General features: G+C 38.8%; 1 non-coding gene across 1 annotated transcript; it reads left to right on the plus strand.

The window, feature by feature from the left end:
- The first annotated feature begins 9,289 nt into the window (after positions 1–9,289).
- LOC112763456 (small nucleolar RNA R71) lies at positions 9,290–9,397 on the plus strand. The gene has a single exon (XR_003182880.1). It is a non-coding gene; the product is annotated as a small nucleolar RNA R71 (small nucleolar RNA).
- The last annotated feature ends 8,057 nt before the right edge of the window (positions 9,398–17,454 follow it).

Here is a 17,454-nt window from a genome sequence, read left to right on the forward strand (position 1 = left end):
TACTTCATCTTATTCTACCATGACGATGTCAACCCAACCTCCTTTAGACACTTACCGAATTTCTAAAACCACCACAACCAATGAAATCTCATCCCATGACCACACGATCTAAAGCCAGCATCTTCAAACCTAAGGCCTTCAACATATCTCTGGTCCTAAAGATAGTCAAACAAGCATTAGCCACACCTCATTGGAAACATGCCATGGACGAGGAATATGCTGCTCTCATGCACAATAATACTTGGACTTTAGTCAAATGTGCACCTGATAAGAATTTGATAGGCTATAAATAGGTGTTTCGAGCTAAGTTCAATGTTGATGGCTCACTCCAGACGTACAAGGAACGTTTGGTCACTCAAGGTCTCCATCAACAACCTGGTTGTAACTCTAAAGAGACATTTACCCCGATGGTCAAACTTGCTTCCATCCATATGGTGCTAAGCATTGTGGTGTCGAATGGCTGGCAGCTAAGACAGGTCAATGTTAACAATGCCTTCCTCAATAGTGAATTTGAGGAAGATGTGTACGTGGTGCAGCTAAAGGGCTACAAATCTGGGGACAGGTCCATGGTTTGCAAGCTTGCCAAGGCCCTGTATGGGCTAAAACCAGTCCCAAGAGCATGGTACACTAAGTTGCATAGTGTGTTTCGCTATCGTGGATTCCAACCAACAAAATCAGATGTTTCTTTATTTTCCAAATTTGATGGATCAAAAAAATTGTTTGCTTTGATCTATGTAGACGATATCACATACTTACAGGGAGCTCTCCTACTCTAATTTCTCGCATGGTTCATCAATTAAATCAGAATTTTGCTCTTAAGGATATGGGTGCTTTCTATTATTTTCTTGGTATTCAGGTTAATTCAAATGGTTCAGGTGGTATTGTATTGAGTCAAACCAAATACATCCAAGAGATACTCAAGAATGCAAACATGGGTGAGTACAAAGGGTGATTTACTCCCTTGGCATTCGATACCAAGCTATCCAGCCAACAAGGTTCTCCATTTTTTTATCTTAGTCTATATAGAACAATTGTGGTTAATCTTCAATATGTCACAGTAACACATCTAGAAATTGCCTATGCGGTGAATCGGGTGTGTTAATTCCTTCATCACCCATTGGACTCGCATTGGAAAGTAGTGAAGTGAATACTTTGCTATCTTTGTGCTAAATCATCTCATGGTCTTCACATCTTACCTACATCTGATTGTAAGCTTACTTGTTACACAGACAGTGATTGGAGCAATGATTCGATTGATCAGAAGTCCACTATTACTACTGTATTTTTTATGGTTCAAGTTTGGTGTCTTGGTTCTCATGAAAGCAACATGTAGTGTCACGCTCCAGCACAAAGGCAGAGTATCGTAGGATTGCAGCCAAGGTTCTGAAAATCGAACTGGTCATCAAACCCCCTAGTCACTGGTTCATTGTTGTAGTGGTCTAAACGGTTCAACTGTGGTCCAACCGAAAAAATTATTTTATATTAAAATAATAAATATATGATAAATAAACACTCTAAAACATAATTATAATCTAATATAAAATTTAAAATATCTTCTAAATTTAAAGCACTACATAAAATGTCATCATCCAAAGTTTTAAAATCTTTAGATAAAGTACAAACTTAAATATTTTAATGAACGGAAGCTTTTGCTTTTCAAAGTTTGCTATAAGAGAAACCAAAATCCTTTCTTTATTCTATAAATTTTTGCTGTGATAACATTGATCAATAAAACAATTACATCCAAAAAAGCATACCAAAAAATCAAACCATTTCCAACTCTTGGTTAAATTTGTCTAAGCAACAAAGAAAAAGAATGAAGGTTTCCTTACCAAAATAAAAGAATGAAGGTTCCTCGAAGTAGCAGTGGTATAATCTATATCATTTAACACAAACTGGAAGTTCAGAAACCTCATTCTTCCATAGCTACAGGCTCAAAGCTAACACTATCTAATTCTAACATGCCATCAAACATACCAAAAATTTCTAATCAAGAGAGGTGACTCCCCTCTCATAGTAAAATTGTATTCACTTGAGGATACTCAAAACAAATCAGGAAAAGCAAAAGGATTTCACAATAACCCAAAGCTAAACTTGACACTTTAATGCTCCTTTATCGTGTTACTCAATAAATCATCAAAGCAGTCACAATCCAAGCACATGTAAATCACAAAACAGTCAAACAAATACAACAAGTCAGCAACACATCACTAATCAATAATCACAAGACATTAAAAAACAATAATTAGTAAATTAAAATCACAACACAAAAATAGCAACACAGAGCTTCAAAATAATAAATTATCAATTAAAAAATAGCAGAACTAGAGCAAACCAACAATCAAATAATCGTTCAACAAAATTTAACAACACAACCAGTCAACCAGACCTTCGAAAGACAGAAACAGAGCATAAAAAACAAAAAAACAATGAACACGTGAAGAACAATTAAGCACTGAGCTACTGACCTTCGAAGACAATGCCGACAGACTGTTAATTCAAATCCACTTCAAGAAACTAATCAACTAATTATCCAACAGAATCAACAATAACTCAATTGTAATTTCGGTATCAATCTTGGGGCTAGACAGAAATGTGTTTATGAACCAAGGAGATTTCCAAGGATATTTCCACCCTGAAGGTGATTCAAGGCTTCTCCTAAAATGTGTTCCATTAAAAATAGAACCAAACAAGCAATCAGTCAGAAATAGTGCAATAATTGCCATCAAATAATCAACAAAATCATAATCTAGGTACAATTAAATCACAAAATAAAATAGTAAAACACAACCCACAAAATCAATAAAGAACCAGAGATAATCACTAGTGAGTAAAGGCAAAGACCAGTATGCCGACAACAAAAGTAAATGAGCAAATATAAGCTTTCATCTCAATTCGCTTCGTGTTCGGGAGACATGGGAAAAGCCTCATTTCTGGCAATGATCCTTATCACAATCAATTATTCAACAATTATTATTACAAAGAAAAAATAAATACATAGGGCTAAAAGTTGAAAGCCTGAAAAAAAGCAAAGCTAGCGGGGACAGTGGCTGGCAAGAGGTAAGACAGTGGCTGACGGGGTAAAAGTGTGCAACACAGCTGGCGCTATGGGATGTGGCTGCATGACGAAAAGTGGAGTTGGTGGTGGTTTCGATTTTTGAAGATCAAACAAAACTGGTGGTGGACGAAATTATGATCACTACAACTTCGCACAACTAACCAGCAAGTGTACTGGGTCGTCCAAGTAATAAACCTTACGCGAGTAAGGGTCGATCCCACAGAGATTGTTGGTATGAAGCAAGCTATGGTCACCTTGTAAATCTTAGTCAGGAAAACTCAATTGATTATAGGTGATATACGAATGAAACATAAAGATAAAGATAGAGATACTTATGCAATTCATTGGTGGGAATTTCAAATAAGCGTATGAAGGTGCTGTGTTCCTTCCGTCTCTCTGCTTTCCTACTGTCTTCATCCAATCCTTCTTACTCCTTTCCATGGCAAGCTGTATGCAAGGGTTTCACCGTTGTCAGTGGCTACCTCCCATCCTCTCAGTGGAAATGTTCAACGCACCCTGTCATGGCACGGCTATCCATCTGTCGGTTCTCAATCAGGTCGGAATAGAATCCAGTGATTCTTTTGCGTCTGTCACTAACGCCCAGCCCTCAGGAGTTTGAAGCTTGTCACAGTCATTCAATCATTGAATCCTACTCAGAATACCACAGACAAGGTTTAGACCTTCCGGATTCTCTTGAATGCCGCCATCAATTCTAGCTTATACCACGAAGATTCCGGTTAAAGAATCCAAGAGATATCCACCCAATCTAAGGTAGAACGGAGGTGGTTGTCAGGCACACGTTCATAGGTGAGAATGATGATGAGTGTCACGGATCATCACATTCATCAAGTTGAAGAACAAGTGATATCTTAGAACAAGAATAAGCAAAATTGAATAGAAGAACAATAGTAATTGCATTAATACTCGAGGTACAGCAGAGCTCCACACCTTAATCTATGGTGTGTAGAAACTCCACCGTTGAAAATACATAAGAACAAGGTCTAGGCATGGCCGAATGGCCAGCCTCCCAATGATCTAAGATAGCATAAGAACAAAGATAGCTACCAAGATGAGAATACAATAGCAAAAGGTCCTATATATAGAGAACTAGTAGCCTAGGGTTTACAAATGATGAGTAAATGACATAAAAATCCACTTCCGGGCCCACTTGGTGTGTGCTTGGGCTGAGCATTGAAGCATTTTCGTGTAGAGACTCTTCTTGGAGTTAAACGCCAGCTTTGGTGCCAGTTTGGGCGTTTAACTCCCATCCTTGTGCCAGTTCCGGCGTTTAACGCTGGAAATCCTAAGGGTGACTTTGAACGCCGATTTGGGCCATCAAATCTTAAGCAAAGTATGGACTATCATATATTGCTGGAAAGCCCAGGATGTCTAATTTCCAACGCCGTTGAGAGCGCGCCAATTGGGCTTCTGTAGCTGCAGAAAATCCACTTCGAGTGCAGGGAGGTCAGAATCCAACAGCATCTGCAGTCCTTTTTAGTCTCTGAATCAGATTTTTGCTCAGGTCCCTCAATTTCAGCTAAAAAATACCTGAAATCACAGAAAAACACACAAACTCATAGTAAAGTCCAGAAAAGTGAATTTTAACTAAAAACTAATAAAAATATACTAAAAACTAACTAGATCATACTAAAAACATACTAAAAACAATGCCAAAAAGCGTACAAATTATCCGCTCATCACAACACCAAACTTAAATTGTTGCTTGTCCTCAAGCAACTGAAAATCAAATAAGATAAAAAGAAGAGAATATGCAATGAATTCCAAAAACATCTATGAAGATCAGTATTAATTAGATGAGCGGGGCTTTTAGCTTTTTGCCTCTGAACAGTTTTGGCATCTCACTCTATCCTTTGAAATTCAGAATGATTGGCTTCTTTAGGAACTCAGAATCCAGATAGTGTTATTGATTCTCCTAGTTAAGTATGATGATTCTTGAACACAGCTACTTATTGAGTCTTGGCCGTGGCCCAAAGCACTCTGTCTTCCAGTATTACCACCGGATACATACATGCCACAGACACATAATTGGGTGAACCTTTTCAGATTGTGACTCAGCTTTGCTAGAGTCCCCAACTAGAGGTGTCCAGGGTTCTTAAGCACACTCTTTTTTTGCCTTGGATCACAACTTTATTTTGTTTCTTTTTCTTTCTTTTTCTTTCTTTTTCTCTTTCTTTCTTTTTTTTTTTTTGTATTCACTGCTTTTTCTTGCTTCAAGAATCATTTTTATGATTTTTCAGATCCTCAGTAACATTTCTCCTTTTTCATCATTCTTTCAAGAGCCAACATTCATGAATCACAAATTCAAAAGACATATGCACTGTTTAAGCATACATTCAGAAAACAAAAGTATTGCCACCACATCAAAATAATTAATCTGTTATAAAATTCAAAATTCATGCATTTCTTTTTCAATTAAGAACATTTTTCATTCAAGAGAGGTGATGGATTCATAGGACATTCATAACTTTAAGGCATAGACACTAAGACACTAATGATCACAAGACACAGACATAGGTAAACATAAGCATAATTTTCGAAAAACAGGAAAATAAGGAACAAGGAGATTAAAGAACGGGTCCACCTTAGTGATGGCGGCTTGTTCTTCCTCTTGAAGATTCTATGGAGTGTTTGAGCTCCTCAATGTCTCTTCCTTGCCTTTGTTGCTCCCCTCTCATAATTCTTTGATCTTCTCTTATTTCATGGAGGATGATGGAATGTTCTTGGTGCTCCACCCTTAGTTGTCCCATGTTGGAACTCAATTCTCCTATGGAGGTGTTTAGTTGCTCCAAATAGTTTTGTGGAGGAAAGTGCATCCCTTGAGGCATCTCAGGGATTTGATGATGAGAGGGGTCTCTTGTTTGCTCCATCCTCTTCTTAGTGATGGGCTTGTCCTCATCAATGGGGATGTCTCCCTCTATGTCAACTCCAACTGAATAGCAGAGGTGACAAATGAGATGAGGAAAGGCTAACCTTGCCAAGGTAGAGGACTTGTCGGCCACCTTATAAAGTTCTTGGGCTATAACCTCATGAACTTCTATTTCTTCTCCAATCATGATGCTATGAATCATGATAGCCCGGTCTATGGTAACTTCGGACCGGTTGCTAGTGGGAATGATTGAGCGTTGGATAAACTCCAACCATCCTCTAGCCACGGGCTTGAGGTCATGCCTTCTCAATTGAACCGGCTTTCCTCTTGAATCTCTCTTCCATTGGGCGCCCTCTTCACAGATGTCTATGAGGACTTGGTCCAACATTTGATCAAAGTTGACCCTTCTAGTGTAAGGATGTTCATCTCCTTGCATCATGGGCAAGTTGAATGCCAACCTTACATTTTCCGGACTAAAATCCAAGTATTTCCCCCGAACCATAGTAAGCCAATTCTTTGGGTCCGGGTTCACACTTTGATCATGGTTCTTGGTGATCCATGCATTGGCATAGAACTCTTGAACCATTAAGATTCCGACTTGTTGAATGGGGTTGGTAAGAACTTCCCAACCTCTTCTTCAGATCTCATGTCGGATCTCCGGATATTCACTCTTTTTGAGTTTAAAAGGGACCTCGGGGATCACCTTCTTCAAGGCCACAACTTCATAGAAGTGGTCTTGATGCACCCTTGAAATGAATCTCTCCATCTCCCATGACTCGGAGGTGGAAGCTTTTGCCTTCCTTTCCTCTTTCTAGAGGTTTCTCCGGCCTTGGATGCCATAAATGGTTATGGAAAAATAAAAAGCAATGCTTTAACCACACGAAACTTAAAAGGTTTGCTCGTCCTCGAGCAAAAGAAGAAAGAAGAGAGTAGAAGAAGAAGAAATAGAGGAGATGGAGATGGTCTTGTGGTTCGGCCAAAGGGGGAGAGTTATGGTTCGGTTATGTGAGGGTGAATTTGGGAGGGAAAGTGGTTTGAATTTGAATGGTGAGGTAGGTGGGGTTTTATGAAGGATGGATGTGAGTGGTGAAGAGAAAGATGGGATTTGATAGGTGAAGGGTTTTTGGGAAAGAGTTGTTGAGGTGATTGGTGAATGGGTGAAGAAGAGAGAGAGTGGTGGGGTAGGTGGGGATCCTGTGGGGTCTACAGATCCTGAGGTGTCAAGGAAAATTCATCCCTGCACCAAGTGGCGAGCAAAAATGCCCTTTGTGCCAATTCTGGCGTTAAACGCCGGGCTGGTGCCCATTTCTGGCGTTTAACGCCAAGTTCTTGCCCTTCTCTGGCGTTTAACGCCAGTCTGGTGCCCCTTTTCTGGCGTTAAACGCCCAGAATCGTGCCAGACTGGGCGTTAAACGCCCATCTGCTAGCCTTACTGGCGTTTAAACGCCAGCAGGTTCTTCCTCCAGGGTTTGCTGTTTTTCTTTCTATTTTTCATTCTGTTTTTGCTTTTTCAATTGATTTTGTGACTTCTCATGGTCATCAACCTACAGAAAACATAAAATAACAAAGGAAAAATAGATAAAATATAACATTGGGTTGCCTCCCAACAAGCGCTTCTTTAATGTCAGTAGCTTGACAGAGGGCTCTCATGGAGCCTCACAGATGCTCAGAGCAATGTTGGAACCTCCCAACACCAAACTTAGAGTTTGAATGTGGGGGTTCAACGCCAAACTTAGAAGTTGGTTGTGGCCTCCCAGCACCAAACTTAGAGTTTGACTGTGGGGGCTCTGTTTGACTCTGTTTTGAGAGGAGCTCTTCATGCTTCCTCTCCATGGTGACAGAGGGATATCCTTGAGCCTTGAACCAAAGGATTCTTCATTCACTTGAATGATCAATTCTCCTCTATCAACATCAATCACAGCCTTTGTTGTGGCTAGGAAGGGTCTGCCAAGGATGATGGATTCATCCATGCACTTCCCAGTCTCTAGGACTATGAAATCAGCAGGGATGTAATGGTCTTCAACCTTTACCAGAACATCCTTTACAAGTCCATAGGCTTGTTTTCTTGAATTGTCTGCCATCTCTAGTGAGATTTTTGCAGCTTGCACCTCAAAGATCCCTAGCTTCTCCATTACAGAGAGAGGCATGAGGTTTACACTTGACCCTAGGTCACACAAGGCCTTCTTGAAGGTCATGGTGCCTATGGCACAAGGTATTGAGAACTTCCCAGGATCTTGTCTCTTTTGAGGTAATTTCTGCCTAGACAAGTCATCCAGTTCTTTGGTGAGCAAAGGGGGTTCATCCTCCCAAGTCTCATTTCCAAATAACTTGTCATTTAACTTCATGATTGCTCCAAGGTATTTAGCAACTTGCTCTTCAGTGACATATTCATCCTCTTCAGAGGAAGAATACTCATCAGAGCTCATGAATGGCAGAAGTAAGTCCAATGGGATCTCTATGGTCTCATTTTGAGCCTCAGATTCCCATGGTTCCTCATTGGGGAACTCATTGGATGCCAGTGGACGTCCATGGAGGTCTTCCTCAGTGGCGTTCACTGCTTCTTCCTCCTCTCCAAATTCGGCCATGTTGATGGCCTTGCACTCTCCTTTTGGATTTTCTTCTGTATTGCTTGGAAGAGTACTAGGAGGGAGTTTAGTAATTTTCTTGCTCAGCTGACCCACTTGTGCCTCCAAATTTCTAATGGAGGACCTTGTTTCAGTCATGAAACTTTGAGTGGTTTTGATTAGATCAGAGACCATGGTTGCTAAGTCAGAGGTATTCTGCTTAGAACTCTCTGTCTGTTGCTGAGAAGATGATGGAAAAGGCTTGCCATTGCCAAACTTGTTTCTTCCACCATTATTGTGGTTGAAACCTTGTTGAGGTCTCTGTTGATCCTTCCATGAGAGATTTGGGTGATTTCTCCATGAGGGATTATAGGTGTTTCCATAGGGTTCTCCCATGTAATTCACCTCTTCCATTGAAGGGTTCTCAGGATCATAAGCTTCTTCTTCAGATGAAGCTTCCTTAGTACTGCTTGGTGCACTTTGCATTCCAGACAGACTTTGAGAAATCATATTGACTTGTTGAGTCAATATCTTGTTCTGAGCCAATATGGCATTCAGAGTGTCAATCTCAAGAACTCCTTTCTTCTGATTAGTCCCATTATTCACAGGATTCCTTTCAGAAGTGTACATGAATTGGTTATTTGCAACCATTTCAATTAGCTCTTGAGCTTCTGCAGGCGTCTTCTTCAGATGAAGAGATCCTCCAGCAGAGCTATCCAAAGACATCTTGGACAGTTCAGAGAGACCATCATAGAAAATACCTATGATGCTCCATTCAGAAAGCATATCAGAGGGACACTTTCTGATTAATTGTTTGTATCTTTCCCAAGCTTCATAGAGGGATTCTCCTTCCTTCTGTCTGAAGGTTTGGACTTCCACTCTAAGCTTACTCAATTTTTGAGGTGGAAAGAACTTTGCCAAGAAGGAATTGACTAGCTTTTCCCAAGAGTTCAGGCTTTCTTTAGGTTGTGAGTCCAACCATGTTCTAGCTCTGTCTCTTACAGCAAAAGGGAATAGCATAAGTCTGTAGACCTCAGGGTCAACCCCATTAGTCTTGACAGTGTCACAGATTTGCAAGAATTCAGCTAAGAACTGATGAGGATCTTCCAATGGAAGTCCATGGAACTTGCAATTCTGTTGCATTAGAGAAACTAATTGAGGCTTAAGCTCAAAGTTGTTTGCTCCAATGGCAGGGATAGAGATGCTTCTCCCATAGAAGTCGGGAGTAGGTGCAGTAAAGTCACCCAGCACCTTCCTTGCATTGTTGGCATTGTTGTTGTTTTCGGCTGCCATGGGTTCTTCTTCTTTGAAGATTTCTATTAGGTCCTCTACAGAGAGTTGTGCCTTAGCTTCTCTTAGCTTTCGCTTCAAGGTCCTTTCAGGTTCAGGGTCAGCCTCAACAAGAATGCTTTTGTCTTTGCTCCTGCTCATAAGAAAGAGAAGAGAACAAGAAAATGTGGAATCCTCTATGTCAAAGTATAGAGATTCCTTGAGATGTCAGAGGAAAAGAAAAATGGAAGGCAGAAGTAGAAGAATTCGAATTTATCAAGAGAGATAGGGTTCGAATTATTCATTGAGGAATAGTGTTAGTCCATAAATAGAAGGATGTGAGAAGAGGGGAAGTAATTTTCGAAAATTAAGTAAAAGATTTTGAAAACATTTTGAAAAACACTAATTGATTTTCGAAAATAAAAGTGGGAAAGAAATCAAGTGATTTTTGAAAAAGATTTTGAAATTAGAAATCAAAAAGATTTGATTTTGAAAATTAATGACTTGGCTATCAAGAAAAGATATGATTCCAACATTAAACCTTTCTCAACAGAAAAGGCAACATACTTGAAATGTTGAGTCAAATCATTAATTGATAGCAAGTATTTTTGAAAATGGAAAGAAATTGATTTTGAAAAAGATTTGATTGAAAAGATTTGATTTGAAAAAGATTTGATTTTGAAAAGATTTTGAAAACTAAAAAAAATTTGATTTGAAAACAAAATCTTCCCTCTTGTGCCATCCTGGCGTTAAACGCCCAGAATGGTGCACATTCTGGCGTTTAACGCCCAAACCACTACCCTTTTGGGCGTTAAACGCCCAGCCAGGCACCCTGGCTGGCGTTTAAACGCCAGTCTGTCTTCTTCACTGGGCATTTTGAACGCCCAGCTTTTTCTGTGTAGTTCCTCTGCTGTATGTTCTGAATCTTCAATTCTCTATATTATTGACTTGAAAAGACACAAATTAAAAATATTTTTGGATTTTTAATAATAAGGAATAATCAAAATGCAACTAAAATCAAATAACAATGCTTGCAAGACACCAAACTTAGCAGTTTGTATACTACTGACACTAATGAGAATGCATATGAGAGACACAAACACTCAAGTCAAGAGAATTTAAAGATCAGAGTAATGAAATCATCAAGAACAACTTGAAGATTAATGAAGACACATGCGTGAATGCAAAAAGAACAGAAACATGCAATTGACACCAAACTTAAAATGAGACTCTAGACTCAAACAAGAAATTTTTTGGATTTTATGATTTTGTAAATTTTTTTGGGATTTTTCGAAAATTAAGTGAAAAAGAAAATAACGGTATCAAAATTCTTAATGAGAATTCCAGGAATCATGCAATGTTAGTCTAAGACTCCGGTCCAAGAATTAGACATGGCTTCATAGCCAGCCAAGCTTTCAAAGAAAGCTCCGGTCCAAAACACTAGACATGGCCAATGGCCAGCCAAGCCTTAGCAGATCACTGCTCCAACAGCAAGATTGATAGAAATCAACAAGCTCTTGTGATGATAAGTTGAAACCTCGGTCCAATAAAATTAGACATGGCTTCTCAGCCAGCCAGACTTCAACAGATCATCATGAAACTCTAGAATACATTCTTAAGAACTCTGAAGAAAAAATACCTAATCTAAGCAACAAGATGAACCGTCAGTTGTCCAAACTCAACAATCCCCGGCAACGGCGCCAAAAACTTGGTGGACGAAATTGTGATCACTACAACTTCACACAACTAACCAGCAAGTGTACTGGGTCGTCCAAGTAATAAACCTTACGCGAGTAAGGGTCGATCCCACAGAGATTGTTGGTATGAAGCAAGCTATGGTCACATTGTAAATCTTAGTCAGGCAAACTCAATTGGTTATGGGTGATATACGAATGAAACATAAAGATAAAGATAGAGATACTTATGCAATTCATTGGTGGGAATTTCAGATAAGCGTATGAAGGTGCTGTGTTCCTTCCGTCTCTCTGCTTTCCTACTGTCTTCATCCAATCCTTCTTACTCCTTTCCATGGCAAGCTGTATGCAAGGGTTTCACCGTTGTTAGTGGCTACCTCCCATCCTCTCAGTGGAAATGTTCAACGCACCCTGTCATGGCACGGCTATCCATCTGTCGGTTCTCAATCAGGTCGGAATAGAATCCAGTGATTCTTTTGCGTCTGTCACTAACGCCCAGCCCTCAGGAGTTTGAATCTTGTCACAGTCATTCAATCATTGAATCCTACTCAAAATACCACAGACAAGGTTTAGACCTTCCGGATTCTCTTGAATGCCGCCATCAATTCTAGCTTATACCACGAAGATTCCGGTTAAAGAATCCAAGAGATATCCACCCAATCTAAGGTAGAACGGAGGTGGTTGTCAGGCACACGTTCATAGGTGAGAATGATGATGAGTGTCACGGATCATCACATTCATCAAGTTGAAGAACAAGTGATATCTTAGAACAAGAACAAGCGGAATTGAATAGAAGAACAATAGTAATTGCATTAATACTCGAGGTACAACAGAGCTCCACACCTTAATCTATGGTGTGTAGAAACTCCACCGTTGAAAATACATAAGAACAAGGTCTAGGCATGGCCGAATGGCCAGCCTCCCAATGATCTAAGATAGCATAAGAACAAAGATAGCTACCAAGATGAGAATACAATAGCAAAAGGTCCTATATATAGAGAACTAGTAGCCTAGGGTTTACAAATGATGAATAAATGACATAAAAATCCACTTCCGGGCCCACTTGGTGTGTGCTTGGGCTGAGCATTGAAGCATTTTCGTGTAGAGACTCTTCTTGGAGTTAAACGCCAGCTTTGGTGCCAGTTTGGGCGTTTAACTCCCATCCTTGTGCCAGTTCCGGCGTTTAACGCTGGAAATCCTGAGGGTGACTTTGAACGCCGGTTTGGGCCATCAAATCTTGGGCAAAGTATGGACTATCATAAATTGCTGGAAAGCCCAGGATGTCTAATTTCCAACGCCGTTGAGAGCGCGCCAATTGGGCTTCTGTAGCTGCAGAAAATCCACTTCGAGTGCAGGGAGGTCAGAATCCAACAGCATCTGCAGTCCTTTTTAGTCTCTGAATCAGATTTTTGCTCAGGTCCCTCAATTTCAGCTAGAAAATACCTGAAATCACATAAAAACACACAAACTCATAGTAAAGTCCAGAAAAGTGAATTTTAACTAAAAACTAATAAAAATATACTAAAAACTAACTAAATCATACTAAAAACAATGCCAAAAAGCGTACAAATTATCCGCTCATCAACTGGCTGCACGACGAAAAGTGGCTACGCAAACAGAGCTGGCTGACGTTGGTTGGACAAAAGTTCCAACGACGGCGGTGGTTAGATGGAGGTTGTGGCAGAAGCTCGAGGTCTAGCCATCTAGGTAAGTGCTGCTTCACGTTCTGCTTCCTGTTGTGGAGACTGTAGAGGAGAGGGGTAATGGTTAGGAACTTAGGGCGTTAGGGTTAAGCAACCAAAATGCAGCTGTTTTTGACACAATTCAAAAATTGGCCGGATCACATTTTGGTTCGACCGACTAATTTTCTACCAGTTTGGCAGTCCAACGACGGTTTTCTAATTTGGCAGTTTTGACTTCTGTCCAAACTGTATTTGGCAGCGGTTCACAGTTTGACCGGCCAGTCCGAACCAATTTTCAAAACCTTGATCGCAGCAGTTATTCCAAGAACTACATGGCTTAAGAACTTGTTGAATGATTTATGCATGCCTCTTCGCACTCCTCCTCTCATTTACTATGACAAACTTAGGGCACTTATGCTAGCAGTGAATCCTATCCTTCACTCAAAATTGAAGCATTTTGAGATGGACTTGAGTTTTGTTCGAGATAGTGTAGCAAAAGGCAAGGTTACGGTTCGTCATATTCGAGGCACGGTTCAAATAGTAGATATCTTACCAAATCAGTTTTGTCCAAATTGTTCCATGATTTCAGTCACAAATTCAAGATTGGAGAGTGTCAGGTCCTAAGTTTGAGGAGGTGATAACAGTAACAAGTAATTAGAGTTATAATGTTATACTAACTAGTCTGCTAAGTGTAATTAGAAGTGGTTAGAGTTTGTTATAACTGTGCCACCTAGGACAAGTTAGTTAGACTAATCCTTAGCTTGTCTATAAATACAGTCTAATAAGTCTCTCTCTACGATTGGTTCAATAATCACAAATTAAAATCTTTTACACTCTTCTCAAACTTTCTTTTGTCTCTTAAACTCTCTTCTCCCTCCTTAAACTCAGGCTTGACACCTTTCAGTGGCAAAAACATCATTGCTACTATTATTTTGGAGTTTAGTCACAATTTTTTTATGGCTAAACTTCTTATTTTCTTAGTAGGTATTGCTGTTTGTTGTAATATTTCATATATATATATATATATATATATATTGTATTCTGCATGTTTCAACTTTTAACAGATTAAATAACTTTGCTTTTGCCTTTTTAATTTTTGGACTATTTATTATTTAATTATTTGGGATAGTTAACCCTTAATACTTTGCTACTTCTTTTGGTTTTCTAAATTTCTTATTTAGAGTAATAAATTTTGCAAACTAGAAGCCATTGGTCAATATTGCCTCCCTGTTATGTTCTTATTAAAATAGATATTAATTGTACTACCTAAAATTTCTTTTTGAAATAAAACGGATTTTTATGTCGAATATTAATACATAATGTCCGTTGACAAATAAACTGTAAAATTATTTTTAATAATAATATAAAACAAAAACACCCCTAATCTCATGTATATTTGAAAAAATCAAGGTTGCAAGAACCGGACCGGTCATCGAATCGGTCAAGTGATTGGTTCAATAATTCAATGATTCAACCGGGGTTGAATCGTAGTTGAACCGGTTTAATTAAATATAGAGTAAAATTATAAAAAATTCAATACATAATTTTAAAAAGTTAAATTTAATAATTTTTAAACTAATAAGATTCAAAATTTAACAATTTCACAAAATGAACAATACATAATTTATCATTAAAAGGTCATAAACACCTTCAAATATCAAAGTTTATAACTAAAGAAATCAATACGCACATAAATGATAAACACAATGTTTTGCAACCAAAAGAAAGAATATTCAACAAACAATTCTTCAACTAAACAAAGACACTACTCATTAGAAGTCATAATCATCATTAAGTGTTCCGATGTCTCCATCATAAATAGGTAATCCAAAGCCAGCATCTTCAGAAATACCACCAAAAGAAGTATTTGAAGATTCAATTACAACATCAGGCATATCCACTTCAACTTCCATGTCTCCTCCATCTAATAAAATAGAAAAAAAACTCAATAAGAAATCAACATTAATGACATGTATCTTTATGGAAGGAAACAAAGTTTGCTATGTCACTCACCATTAGGATACAAAGGCATATCATTATTAGTGTATATTAAACTTTCAATGCCTTCAACATCTCTATTAGTAAATTCAGGATTATCCTCATCTGCCATTACCCAAAAATCTACCGTGTCAATGCATTGAATGTCAATTGGATCATAATTCTTCTTCTTTCAATGCAACCTAGATTGAAGGCGTAGGTTATAGGTGACATAAACAATGTCACTTAGCCTTTGATGCTCTAACCGGTTCCTCCTATTTGAATGGATTTGTTCAAAAAGGCTTCAGTTCCTCTCACATCTAGATGAAGAAGAGGTTTGATAAAGAAGACAGACTGCTATTTTTTGCAAATTAGGAGCACTCCCACTGTGTAGCCTCCATTATTCACCTACGTAGATATAAAAATCAAATACTTTTTAATGTTTATCACCCAACATATTAAACTTTGAAACTAAACTGAACTTGGATATGAAATAAGTCAAATAACTTACCAGGTTCGAGTGTTGATGCCGCTCTCTTAGCACTTTCCCTAAACTTTCTTTACAATCTCGATACAGCTGTATCTCTTGCATTGCGGCAACTGAGTCATCACAAAGTATTTCAACATCAAGCAAATCAAGTAAAGATCTCAAAACATTTGCCTTCTCAACAAAACCCTCACTATAGAAAATGCCTGGATTTAAAAAGTACGCTGCCCCATGGAGATCATGCTTCAAATGCTTATCCCACCTCATTTTCAAGATACTTGTGTATGGCGTATAAGCAGCTTTTCAATTTCTAAACATTGTCTTGATAGCATTTTTGGGTCTTTGCATGCCTTCATACACGATTCCCAAAGAGAATTTTTCATCAGCATCAACAAGCCTCAACAACTTAATAAGAGGACCAACAATTTTTACAATGGTAACACAATCTTGCCAAAACATACTATCCAAGACAATTGAACTAACAATCTTTCCATTAGCACTTTTGACTAACTTATGAGAAGTGAAATATTTGTCTACCATCAATTCCTGCAAATCTTCCTTGTGATCATATATACTTTTCAAAGTAATGAAAACAGTGGCAAAATGTGTGACTCTTGGTCAAACAATTTCTATCCAACTTTTTCTTTTTCTAAGCCAAGATAATAAGATCATATGATTGTAAACAAACATAGTCACTTTTGAAGCATGGGAAGAAAGGTCAGCTATGTGAGAAATACTTGCAATATCTTTCAAAATAAGATTGATACAATGGGCAGCACAAGGAGACCAAAATATATTTGGGTATTTTTCATGAATAAGTTTTCCAGCAGATACATAATTAGCAGCATTATCAGTGACCACATGCACAATGTTACTAGGCCCAAGCCACTCAATGACATCAGCAAACAAATTAAACAATGCGTTGGCAGTTTTTATCACATCAAAAGCATCAACAATCTTAACAAATGACCTACCAGCAGGACAATAAACTAGAAAGTTAATTAAAGTTCGTTGCCTTTGATTAGTCCACCCATCTGCCATCAGCGTACAAGTGGTGCTTTTTCATGAGATCCTATACTTTTCAACTAGCAACTGACACTCTCTTTTAAGATCAGCCAACAAATGAACTTTCATTTCATCATATGACGGTCCCTTGAAACCAGGTCCAATTGCAGCATCACCATCCAATGCAAGTTGAAAGTAAAGGCGATTGAATTGCATTAAAAGGAATACGTGTGGTGCACGAAATTGTGATCCATACTTTTCTCAACTCAAATAATCCCTAGTAATGGCCCCAAAAACTTGGTGCTCAATACCATGGCATAAACACAACTTCGCACAACTAACCAGCAAGTGTACTGGGTCGTCCAAGTAATAAACCTTACGCGAGTAAGGGTCGATCCCACAGAGATTGTTGGTATGAAGCAAGCTATGGTCACCTTGTAAATCTTAGTCAGGCAAACTCAAATGGGTATGGTGATAAACGCATAAAACATAAAGATAAAGATAGAGATACTTATGTAATTCATTGGTAGGAACTTCAGATAAACGTATGAAGATGCCTTCCCTTCCGTCTCTCTGCTTTCCTACTGTCTTCATCCAATCCTTCTTCCTCCTTTCCATGGCAAGCTTAAGCAAGGGTTTCACCGTTGTCAGTGGCTACCTCCCATCCTCTCAGTGAAAATGTTCAACGCACCCTGTCACGGCACGGCTATCCATCTGTCGGTTCTCAATCAGGCCGGAATAGAATCTAGTGATTCTTTTGCGTCTGTCACTAACGCCCCGCCCTCAGGAGTTTGAAGCACGTCATAGTCATTCAATCATTGAATCCTACTC

This window comes from Arachis hypogaea, chromosome 2 (genome assembly GCF_003086295.3).
Source record: "Arachis hypogaea cultivar Tifrunner chromosome 2, arahy.Tifrunner.gnm2.J5K5, whole genome shotgun sequence".
NCBI lineage: Eukaryota > Viridiplantae > Streptophyta > Magnoliopsida > Fabales > Fabaceae > Arachis > Arachis hypogaea.